The following is a 10,639-nucleotide window of genomic DNA, read 5'->3' on the forward strand; positions in this document are numbered from 1 at the left end:
CAGAACAGTTTTTATCCCAGGAGCTTAGAACAGTGGTCAGCCCATAGCAGGTACTTGGTAAGTGTCTGTTCATCTGGACTTAGTTGTGCTATAATTTATGTGCTGGCTGAGAGCTTCCAGGGATAGGAACATCGGCCAGCATCCAGCATAATACCTAGTACATGGTGTCTACCACATAGGCCACGCTCAGTAAAGTGGTTGTGTTACTACGCATTGCACTTCTCATTTTTGCAAGGTACACAAACACATCTGTCTTCAGCAGCCAGGCAGGTGAATTAAGATAAGAGTGATAAAGCCTGTGACAAACTGGAGGCATTCCCATTCAACTAAACAAAAAACACTTTTCTGGCCAAACACAACAATCCGTCCACAGGATTTACCCCTCTACCATAAAACTGCCACCATAAACAAAGATTTGTAATTCACAGTTCTTTTTTTATTATTATTAGGCAGGGTCTCCACCTGTCTCCCAGGCTGGAAGGCTGGAGTGAAGTGGCATGTGGTTCACTGTAGCTTCAACCCCCTGGGCTCAAGTGATCCTCTGATCTCAGCCTCCCAAGTTGCTGGGACCACTATCACATGCCACTATGCTCGGCTAGGTTTTTTATTTTTTGTAGAGATGAGGTCTTGCCATGTTACCCAGGCTGGTCTTGAACTCCTGGCCTCAAGCGATCCTCCCACTCCAGCTTCCCAAAATATTGGGATTATAGGTGTAAGCCACAATGCTCATCCCACAATTACTTTCTTATATGTTATCTCATTTGATACTTGAGCAATTTTCTGAAGAAAGCATTTCTGAGTTCGTTTTTCAGGCATCTGACAGAGAAACTGAGGCTCAAATACAGTGATTTGTCCAAATCAAACTAAGCTGGTTAATAGCCAGCCAGGGATTTGCAATCATGTCTTCTAACATCCACCCAGCACTCCTGCTTCTCTTTACACCATAAACTGTTCTTTATTGCTGCTGTTTTTCTCCTTTACAGTTTTTCTGGGACAAAAACCAAGCTCCATCAGAAGGTTAAACCTGTGTCAGGTTTACAGTTCAATGACCTCCATGGGTCATAATCCATCTAGAACTCTGAGACAGGTGCCTTTAGAAACAATGCCTTCTTTGCAACCGGAGGAACGTGTTTTGCTCGAGTCATCAGCATAGAGAGTCTTGGCAGCAAGGTATGATGAGCATGATGAGAGGGCTGATAGGAAGAACTCTGCACCCAAATGGCAATGAGGAAGCAGGCTCCTTGTATCAATGTGAAGAATCTTTAAAGGAACTTGAGTTTGTAAAGAGAGCAAGAAAAACAAGATAGAGTCTTAGCAACTGGAGGGAACAAGCATCTCAGACAGAGTCTCACTCTGTCACCTAGGCTGGAGTACAGTGGCACCCTCTTGGCTCACTGCAACCTCACCTCCCGGGGTCAAGTGATTCTCCTGCCTCAGCCACCAGAGTAACTGGGATTAATTAGCATGAGCCATCATGTCTGGCTGATTTTTGTATGTTTAGTAGAGACAGGGTTTTACTATATTGGCCAGGCTGGTTTCAAACCCCTTACCTCAAGTGATCTGCCTTCCTCGGCCTCCCAAAGTGTTGGGATTACAGGTGTGAGCCACTGCACCTGTAATCCCTTTTTTACATTTACATTTCTTTTTTTTTTTTTTTTTTTTTGACAAAGTCTTTGAAATCCAGTGTGCATTTTATGCTTACACTCAGTGGCACTGGCCATATTTCAAGTACTCAATAGCAGCCAGGTGCAGTGACTCACCCCTGTAATCCCAATACTTTGGGAGGCTGAGGTGGGCAGATCACCTGAGGTCAGGAGTTCAAGACCAGTCTGGCCAATATGGTGAAACCCTGTCTCTACTAGGAAAAAGAAAAAAATTAGCCAGGCATGGTAGCAGTGCCTGTAATCCCAGCTCCTTGGGAGGCTGAGGCAGGAGAACCACTTCAACCTGGGAGGCAGAGGTTGCAGTGAGCTGAGATTGCACCACTGCATTCCAGCCTGGGTGACAGAGTGAGACTCTGTCTAAAAAAAAAAAAAAGTACTCAGTAGCCATACGTGGCTAGTGGCTGCCATCTTGGGCAGCACAGCACAGATCTAAGCCAAAGAAAGGTCTATATTTCTGGTATAGTTGAAATGAGTGACATGGCTCCCTTTAAGGCCACCTAGAGCTCTCATTTCCAATCCTGCTAGTCCAGTTTGAAGACTGATCCTTTCAAGGCCAACTTCAAACTTTGCCAGCATTTGGGGGGCAGCCATGTCAATTTCCACCCAGTTGCTCTGCAAAGCCAATCAGAGGCCATTATGTTTGGCTCCCTATTTTTGCCTTGCAAGAGTGCAGTCCTCAGCATGTCCCCTTTCAAATGCCTATTATTCTGCTGCTGTCTTCGGTGGTGCCATGACTGGCAGTGATTAGGGTGACATTTTTTATGTGCCTGAGTTCACAGAGCAAATTACATAGCGTGAGTGGCATGGTGATTAAGTGGCCGTGTGTAAAGACTAGAATCGCTACATTTGCATGTCTCTGAATAATGAGATTCTTATCTCCATTATATGGCAATGAGGTAGAAATTGATAGTGCTATTAACTGTTTACACAGTAAGCACAATTTTCTATTCTCTCTCTCGCTGGTTTCAAAGCAACCAAAAGCTACCCCACTGAGCCCCCAGCAACCTTCCCAAATAAGTTTTTCATGATTTCCACAACCCCCTCAATAAATTTTCTGGCTACCTTCCAGAGCCCACAGATAGTCCAATCCAACCTCTTGGTTTCACAGGGAAGACACTGCAGTGTAGAGAGGTGAGATTTGTCCAAGATCACACAGAAAAAAAGAGGGCTGGAAAACAGAGGACTCCAACAATACCCATTCCTTCTCTGATTTGTGTCCTCTGGTGCCTGGCTACAGCTTTGGAATAAGGAAGTCCTGCCTTCCAGCCTAAATATGTAGTGTGCATTCTGGTCACACACCCATTTTTCTGCTGAAGAGATGAAGAAACTGGTTGAAATTATAATTTGATTCTCCAAACACATAGACCTTTTCAGTTGACCCTAGCGATGAGCCCTAACTAGACTTTGAATCAACAAACATCAATTTTCACAGCAATGAAATAAATATATAGAGAGATAGTTACAGTTACAGTGGGTTATAAAACAGGGCAAGGGAAAGCTGTGATTGTTTATTTGGCTCTGCTCCTAGCAATGAAGTATTTATCCATCAGTCATGTGGCACTGACATTTTTGATATGAAGGGCAAGACTGAGTTGAATTAATAACTAAAGAGACCATCTTTAAAAATAGATCATCAGCATAGCAACCCAAAAATGCATCTGAGAAAGTGCTTCACTGGCAATATTGTGGAACATGAGGAGGAAAAAACTCTCTTCAATTAAATTCTAACTCACCAGTGCTTTAGTGGTAGAATAAACAACCACAACAGCATGAAGGTTAACTGCCTTGGCATAAAAGAGGAGACTGAGTAAGGGAATTTGTCAAGTAGATCATGGCATAAGCTTAACATTTATGGGAGTTAAATGAATGCATGAACAGTTGTGATGCTGAGTTCCATTAATAAATACGATGGTGAAATGGCCTGGAGTGAAGCATTATTATTTAATATGATCTAAAATGGACTATTTGTTTATGATATATCTTAAAAAGTACTGAGTGCCTTAAAATCACTAGAAGGGTTCATTACCTCTATATCCCATCAAGAACCAAAGATCTTGTCCTAGGAGTCAAAACTGAAGGAGATTCCAGGTAGCATAAAGCACAAGAAAGCTGGTTCTTATTTAGCAGTGGGTAAAGGAGTTGTGAAATCCTTCAGGTCTCCACTTAAACTTACTGGGTTGAAAAAGGCCCTCCCTGGAACCCACAGTCTAAATTACCTTTCTTTGGTATAAGTCACCACATTTCTTCTTTTTCTTTCTTTTTTTTTTTTTTTTTTTTTTTGAGACGGAGTTTCATTTTTGTTGCCCAGGCTGGAGGTGCAATGGTACGATCTCAGCTCACTGCAACCTCTGCCTTTCAGCTTCAAGCCATTCTCCTACCTCAGCCTCCCAAGTAGATGGGATTACAGGCATGTGTCACCACGCCTGTAATTTTGTATTTTTAGTAGAGACAGAGTTTCACCATGTTGGCCAGGCTGGTTTTGAACTCCTGACCTCAAGTGATTTGTCCGCCTCAGCCTCCCAAAATGCTGGGATTATAGGTGTGAGCCACTGCATCCAGCCAAGTCACCATATTTCTACATGCACTGTTTCATTTGTTATATTTGTTACATGAAGGTATACACTACCTGTCTTCTCCACAAAGTTTATGAACTCTAGCAAGGCAGGTGCCTGTGCACCTAAAAGCATATTCATTCATTCAAAATATACCTACAACTCGCCTACTAAGAGTTAGGCAACATAATGCTGACCTCATGTAGTTTACATCCAGATAAGGGAACAGAGACCAAAAACAATTAAGCAAGTTGATCAGCTTTTTTTTTTTTTCTTTTTTAGGTATGTCTTGCTCTATTGCCCAGGCTGAAATACAGTAGCATGAACATAGCTCCTTGCAACCTCATATGCCTGGACTCAAGTGATTCTCCTGCCTCTGCTTTGCAAGTGATTGAGACTACAGACTCACATCATCACACCCAGCTAATTTTTATATTTTTTTGTAGAGACAGGGTCTCACTATGTTGCCCAGACTGGTCTCAAACTCTTGGCCTCAAAGGATCCTCCTGCCTTGGCCTCCCAAAGCATTAGATTACATTTCTGAGACACTGCACCTGGCTCGATTTTAGATAATAATATGGGAGACTGATCAGAGAAGGTCTCCCTGAGGAAATGAGATTAAGGAAACCTGACACTGAAAGTTCTGGGCCGGGCATGGTGGCTCAGGCCTGTAATCCCAGCATTTTTAGAGACCAAAGTAAGTGGATTGCTTGAGCTCAGGAGTTCAAGACAAGCCTGGGCAACATAGTGAAACCCCGTCTCTACTAAAAATACAAAAATTAGCCAGGTGTGGTGTTGCATGTCTGTAGTCCCAGTTACTCAGGAGGCTGAAGTGAGAGGATGGCTTGAGTCTGGGAGGCAGAGGTTGCAGTGAGCCAAGATCACACTACTGCACTCCAGCCTGGGCAACAGAGTGAGATCTCATCTCAAAAAAAAAAAAAATGTTCTGGATAGATATGAGCTGAGAGGAGTGAAAAATAAAAATAAAAGCAAAACAATTTTTTAGAAAGAAGAACGTTCTGAGTAAGGGGCATTCCAGGCAACCAGAAGAGCAGGTGGAAGGACCCCGAGGTGGAAATATGTGGCTATGGCTGAAACCTAGTGGGTGAGGAGAAGATGCACTGATTCATTTGTCGTATTTTTTACATGAAGGTACTTACTACCTGTCTTCTCCACAAAGTTTGTGAACTCCAGCAAGACAGTGCTAGAGTGGATGAGAAGAAGATTAAGTCAAGGAGGTAGAGTGGGGCTGAATGTTATGCTGGGCACAGAGTAAACACTCAATAAACATATGTTTCACGAACAAGTGGGCACATATCAGCTATAAGTACAGGCGGAATGTAATTCTTGCTACCCTGAGCAAGACTGCAGGTGATCAAAATATAAAAGTAAAGCCTAGATGTTAAGTGTTGTTTCCACAAAAAGAACTACATGATGCATTGCATTCATTAATTAGCTAGATTTAACCATTCCACAATGTATATCTACTTCAAAACACCATGTTGTACACGATAAATACATACAATTTTATCCGTCAATTAAAATAGTGATGTTCTAGGTTTTATAATGTTCATATTTTATTTATCATGGTCTACCTTCAAATAACATTACACTACTCTACATATAGTTTAAGAACCTTATGATAGTATAGCTACAATTCCCCCATCCTTTGGTCTTTTAACCCTCACAATAAATAGACTTATTGTATATTTGTTTACACTTTTAAATATCATTAATTGATTTAAAAATAATAAATGATCTCTGTTTAAAAAAAAAAAAAAGGCCAGGAGTAGTGTTTCTCACCTCTGTAATCCCAGCGCTTTGAGAGGCTGGTTCAAAAGGATCACTTGAGCACAGGAGTTCAAGGCTGCAGGGAGCTATGGTCGCACCATTGCACTCCAACCTGGGCAATGGTGCTAGGCCCTGTCTCTTAAAAAAAAGAGAGGGAGAGAAAGAGAAAGATAGAGGCTAGAAACTTGAAATTCAAGAGAACCACAACAGGTAAATTAGTCCTGGGGACTCACAAAAAATAAAAATGATGTATTCTTTTTTCTGAGGTGGGGACAGAGTTTTGTTCTTGTTGCCCAGGCTGGAGTGCAATGCTGTGATCTCAGCTCACTGCAACCTCCACCTCCCAGGTTCAAGCAATTTTCCTGCCTCAGCCTACAGAGTAGCTGGGATTACAGGCATTTGCCACCACTCCCATGTCTCTACTATGGTTTCACCATGTTGGCCAGGCTGGTCTCGAACTCCTGACCTCAGGTGATCCTCCTACCTTGGCCTCCCAAAGTGCTGGGATTAAAGGCGTGAGGCACCGTGCTGGCAGAAAATAAGATATTCAAGGTAGCCTATAATAAACCCTAAATTGCTGCAGGGAAGTCAGGGCAAGGGAGCTAAATGCAGGCTGACATCATATAGGGCAGGTTCCTGAAGGCAGGATATGAACTGGGCATTGAATCACACACAGGAATTTATTGGGTAGAACAAATAAGGAAGGTAGGGCACTCCAGGAAAATCGGTCTTATCACATTATCCCAATGGACCTACCACATTTATTTCTAGGACATTATGTAAATCCATACTATGCGTGTTACACAGAGGGACAATTGGTTACACGCATGGATATAGAAGTTGGATCAAATTTATTGGCCCAGCGCAGTGGCTCACACCTGTAATCCCAGCACTTTGGCAGGCCAAGGTGGGCAGAACACTAGGTCTGGAGATGGAGACTATCCTGGCAAATATGGTGAAATCCCCTGTCTACTAAAAATACAAAAATTAGCTGGATGTGGTGGCGTGTGCCTGTAATCCCAGCTACTCAGGAAACTGAGGCAGGAGAATCGCATGAACACAGAAGCAGAGGTTGCAATGAGCCGAGATCATGCTACTGCACTCCAGCCTAGGCAACAGAAAGAAGTTGGATCAAATTTGTTTTGAGTTTTAGGCTTAAACTGCCCCCTTTGAAATTCATAGGCTCCTCCTCTAGAGAAGAATTGCCTATCTTCAGCTCATCTGTAGTGAAATGGATAAGTACGGATCTATAAGGAATGTTATAAGTCTCTCATTTGCTAGAAGCTCTCTCGCCTGCCATTCTTGTTGTAGTGGTTTAATTTCTTTTTAGTACTTTGTTAGTCAAACTCTGTTGGAGATTGTGCCAGGGTGCTCCAACCTCCTATCATAAGGTCTGAGACATGAGTCATACATAGTACCACCACCCAATCAAGAGGCCTTTCCAGAAACTAGGATGCCATCCTTGACACCACCCTTTCTCTCATGACCCCCAGTCAATCTAACCAGTGAAGTGCTATCAATTCTACCTCTCAAGTAACTCTCAAATCTGTCATTTTTGCTCCCTTGCTTTCCACACTGCCTTATTCAGTCACTTATCATTTCTTTCCTAAATCTCACCCTTTAATTTCCGCCTCACCTCTAGTTCTTTTTAAGCATTCCTTTCCACTCTCTAACCTCCCTGTGACTGCTTGAACATTCACCATAATATATATACACATCCTTCACGATTTGCCTGCTTTTTCATCCTTGTCTCCCTCCAAGCTTCCCAAACATCCTGAGTTCAAGAAAACGGAGCCATTTATGGTTCCCCCAAAGCCACATGCTGCTGGAAGTCTCCAGCCCTTTGTGCTTGCAATTTCCTTTGCCTAGAATGTCCTTGCCCAGCCCTGTGTGCACTCTAGTTATTTGTCCTTTAAGACTCAGCTTGGGCTGGGCGTGGTGGCTCAACCCGGTAATCCCAGCACTTTGGGAGGCCGAGGCAGGCAGATCACCTGAGTCAGGAGTTCAAGACCAGCCTGGCCAACTCTACTAAAAATACAAAAATTAGCCCAGTGTAGTGGTGCATGCCTGTAGTCCCAGCTACTCAGGAGGCTAAGGCAGGAGAATCACTTAAATCTGGAAGCGGAGGTTGCAGTGAGCTGAGATCACACCACTGCTCTACAGCCTGGATGACAGAGCAAAATTCCGCCTGATTTCTATGAGCAAGATTAGGGGTTTTTCTTAATTTTTCATTTATTTATTTCTTCTTTTCCAGAGACAGTCTTGCTCTGCCGCTCAGGCTGTAGTGCAGTGGCGTGATCTTGACTTACTACAAACTTCACCTCCAGGGTTCAAGCAATTCTCCTGCCTCAGCCTCTCCAGTAGCTGGGATTACAGGTGCCCACCACCACGCCTGGCTAAGTTTTGTATTTTTAGTAGAGACAGGGTTTCACTGTGTTGGTCAAGCTGGTCTTGAACTCCTGACCTCATGATCCACTCACCTCGGCCTCCCAAAGTGCTGGGATTACAGGCGTAAGCCACTGCTCCTGGCCTAGGACAATATTACATATGCCTACTCCTTACAACCAATACTCGATCAGGGAATTATTGTTAGCATCCCAGGAAAGAAATAAAGTTAGAGTACAGACTGGGTGCAGTGAACCACACTTGTAATCCCAGAAATTTGGGAGGCTGAGGCAGGAGGATCACTTGAGGCTAGGAATTTGAGACTATCCTGGGCAACAGGGAGACCTGTCTCTACAAAAAAATTTAAAATTAGCTGGACGTCATGGCATGCACCTCTGGTACCAGCTAGTTGGAAGGCTGAGGTAGGAGGATCATTTGACCCTGGGGGTTTGAGGCTGCAGTAAGCCATGATCACACCACTGCACTACAGTCTGGATGACAGAGCAAGACTCCATCTCAAAAAAACAATAATTTAGAGTACAAAGAAGCCATCAACCCAACTTCCCACTGAGACTACAAATGCCGAGGTTCATTTGGAACCTTTGCCCCTTGGTTTATGAGGCACAAAAGCGTTGGCCTGGCTCCCTTAAGCCTTGTTTGGCAGTGAATGAATGGTCCTGCTCATGACCATCCCAGCTCCTGCAGCCACTGACTGAGAGGAAGTTCCTGACAGCTATCTGCACTTACATATCACTCCATGACTCACCTATTCATAAATGTCTTGGGGACTTGCCTCCAAGTGTTTGTGGTGTAGTAACACTCAAGAGACCATAATTCCAAGCATGTGTCATAAACTATTTAGGACAAATTCCTCCCATTCTTTCTATCTTTCTTTCTTTTTGAGACTGAGTCTCACTCTGTCACCCAGGCTGGAGTGCAGTAGCATGATCTTGGCTCCCCGCAACCTCTGCCTCCTGGGTTCAATTGATTCTCCTGCCTCAGCATCCCAAGTAGCTGGGATTATAGCCACACACCACCACACCTGGCTAATTTTTTGTATTTTTAGTAGAGACAGAGTTTCACCCTGTTGGCCAGGCTGGTCTCGAACTTCTGACCTCAAGTAATCAGCCTGCCTGGGCCTCCCAAAGTGCTAGAATTACAGATGTGAGCCACTGTGCTCACCCCCTCCCATTATTTTAAAACCCAGGACTCGAGGTGTGAAGGGCAAGAAATCTTCAACAGACCAAACAATGTAATTTCATTCTAGAACAAAGCAGATTTGGTAAGATGGGCTATGCACTAATGATTTTGTTAATAGCTATAATTTTGCAAGAACTTAATATGTTGCAGACATTATTCTAGGGTAGTTTATGTGTATCATCTTATTCATCCTCACAATAGCCATTTGAGGTAGGTATTATTTTAGACACATTTTCTAGATGGAGGGAGTGTGCAGAGACACAGAGATTAAGTAGTAAGTTTAAAAAACAGCTCTGTGGAGCTTCAAAACCAGACAGCCTGTCTCTAAAGCTCATGATGTTAGCTGGAGCACCCCCAGGCACACAGCCCCCTCAGAAAAAACCCAAAAGTACAAGAGTAAATGAGGGAGCTCTCAGAATATACTTCTATTCTTCTTTTTTCTTCTTTTTTTTTCTTTTAGACGGAGTCTTGCTCTGTCATCCAGGCTGGACTGCAGTGGCGCAATCTTGGCTCACTGCAACCTCTGCCTCCCAGGTTCAAATGATTCTCCTGCCTCCCCTTCCTGAGTAGCTAGGATTACAGGCATGTGCCACCAAGCCCAGTTAATTTTTATATTTTTAGTAGAGACGGGGTTTCACCATGTTGGTCAGGTTTGTCTTGAACTCCTGAGCTTGGGATCTGCCCGCATCAGCCTCCCCAAGTGCTGGGATTACAAGCATGAGCCACCGTGCCCAGCGAATATGCTTCTATAGGGCTCTTTGAGACCTGCATTCCCATACCCTACCTATCATCCGCCCCCAGCTCTACTCTTCCAGACTCTCCTCTGTACTCTTCCCCACCTGCATTCCACACTCCAGCCAAACTGAACTTGTCTCCGTTCCATCAACATTTCTTGCCTGCAGATCTTATACACGGTGTCTTCTCCACCAGGTGTCCTCTCCCCTTACCCCTCTGCACCTGCCCAACTACATACACTAGTTTCCTGTATCACAGACCAGACCTGTCACACTGTAGGGTAACTGCTTGTCTTAATGACCTGTCTTCCAA

This window comes from Callithrix jacchus, chromosome 9, assembly GCF_049354715.1.
Source record: "Callithrix jacchus isolate 240 chromosome 9, calJac240_pri, whole genome shotgun sequence".
Lineage (NCBI taxonomy): Eukaryota > Metazoa > Chordata > Mammalia > Primates > Cebidae > Callithrix > Callithrix jacchus.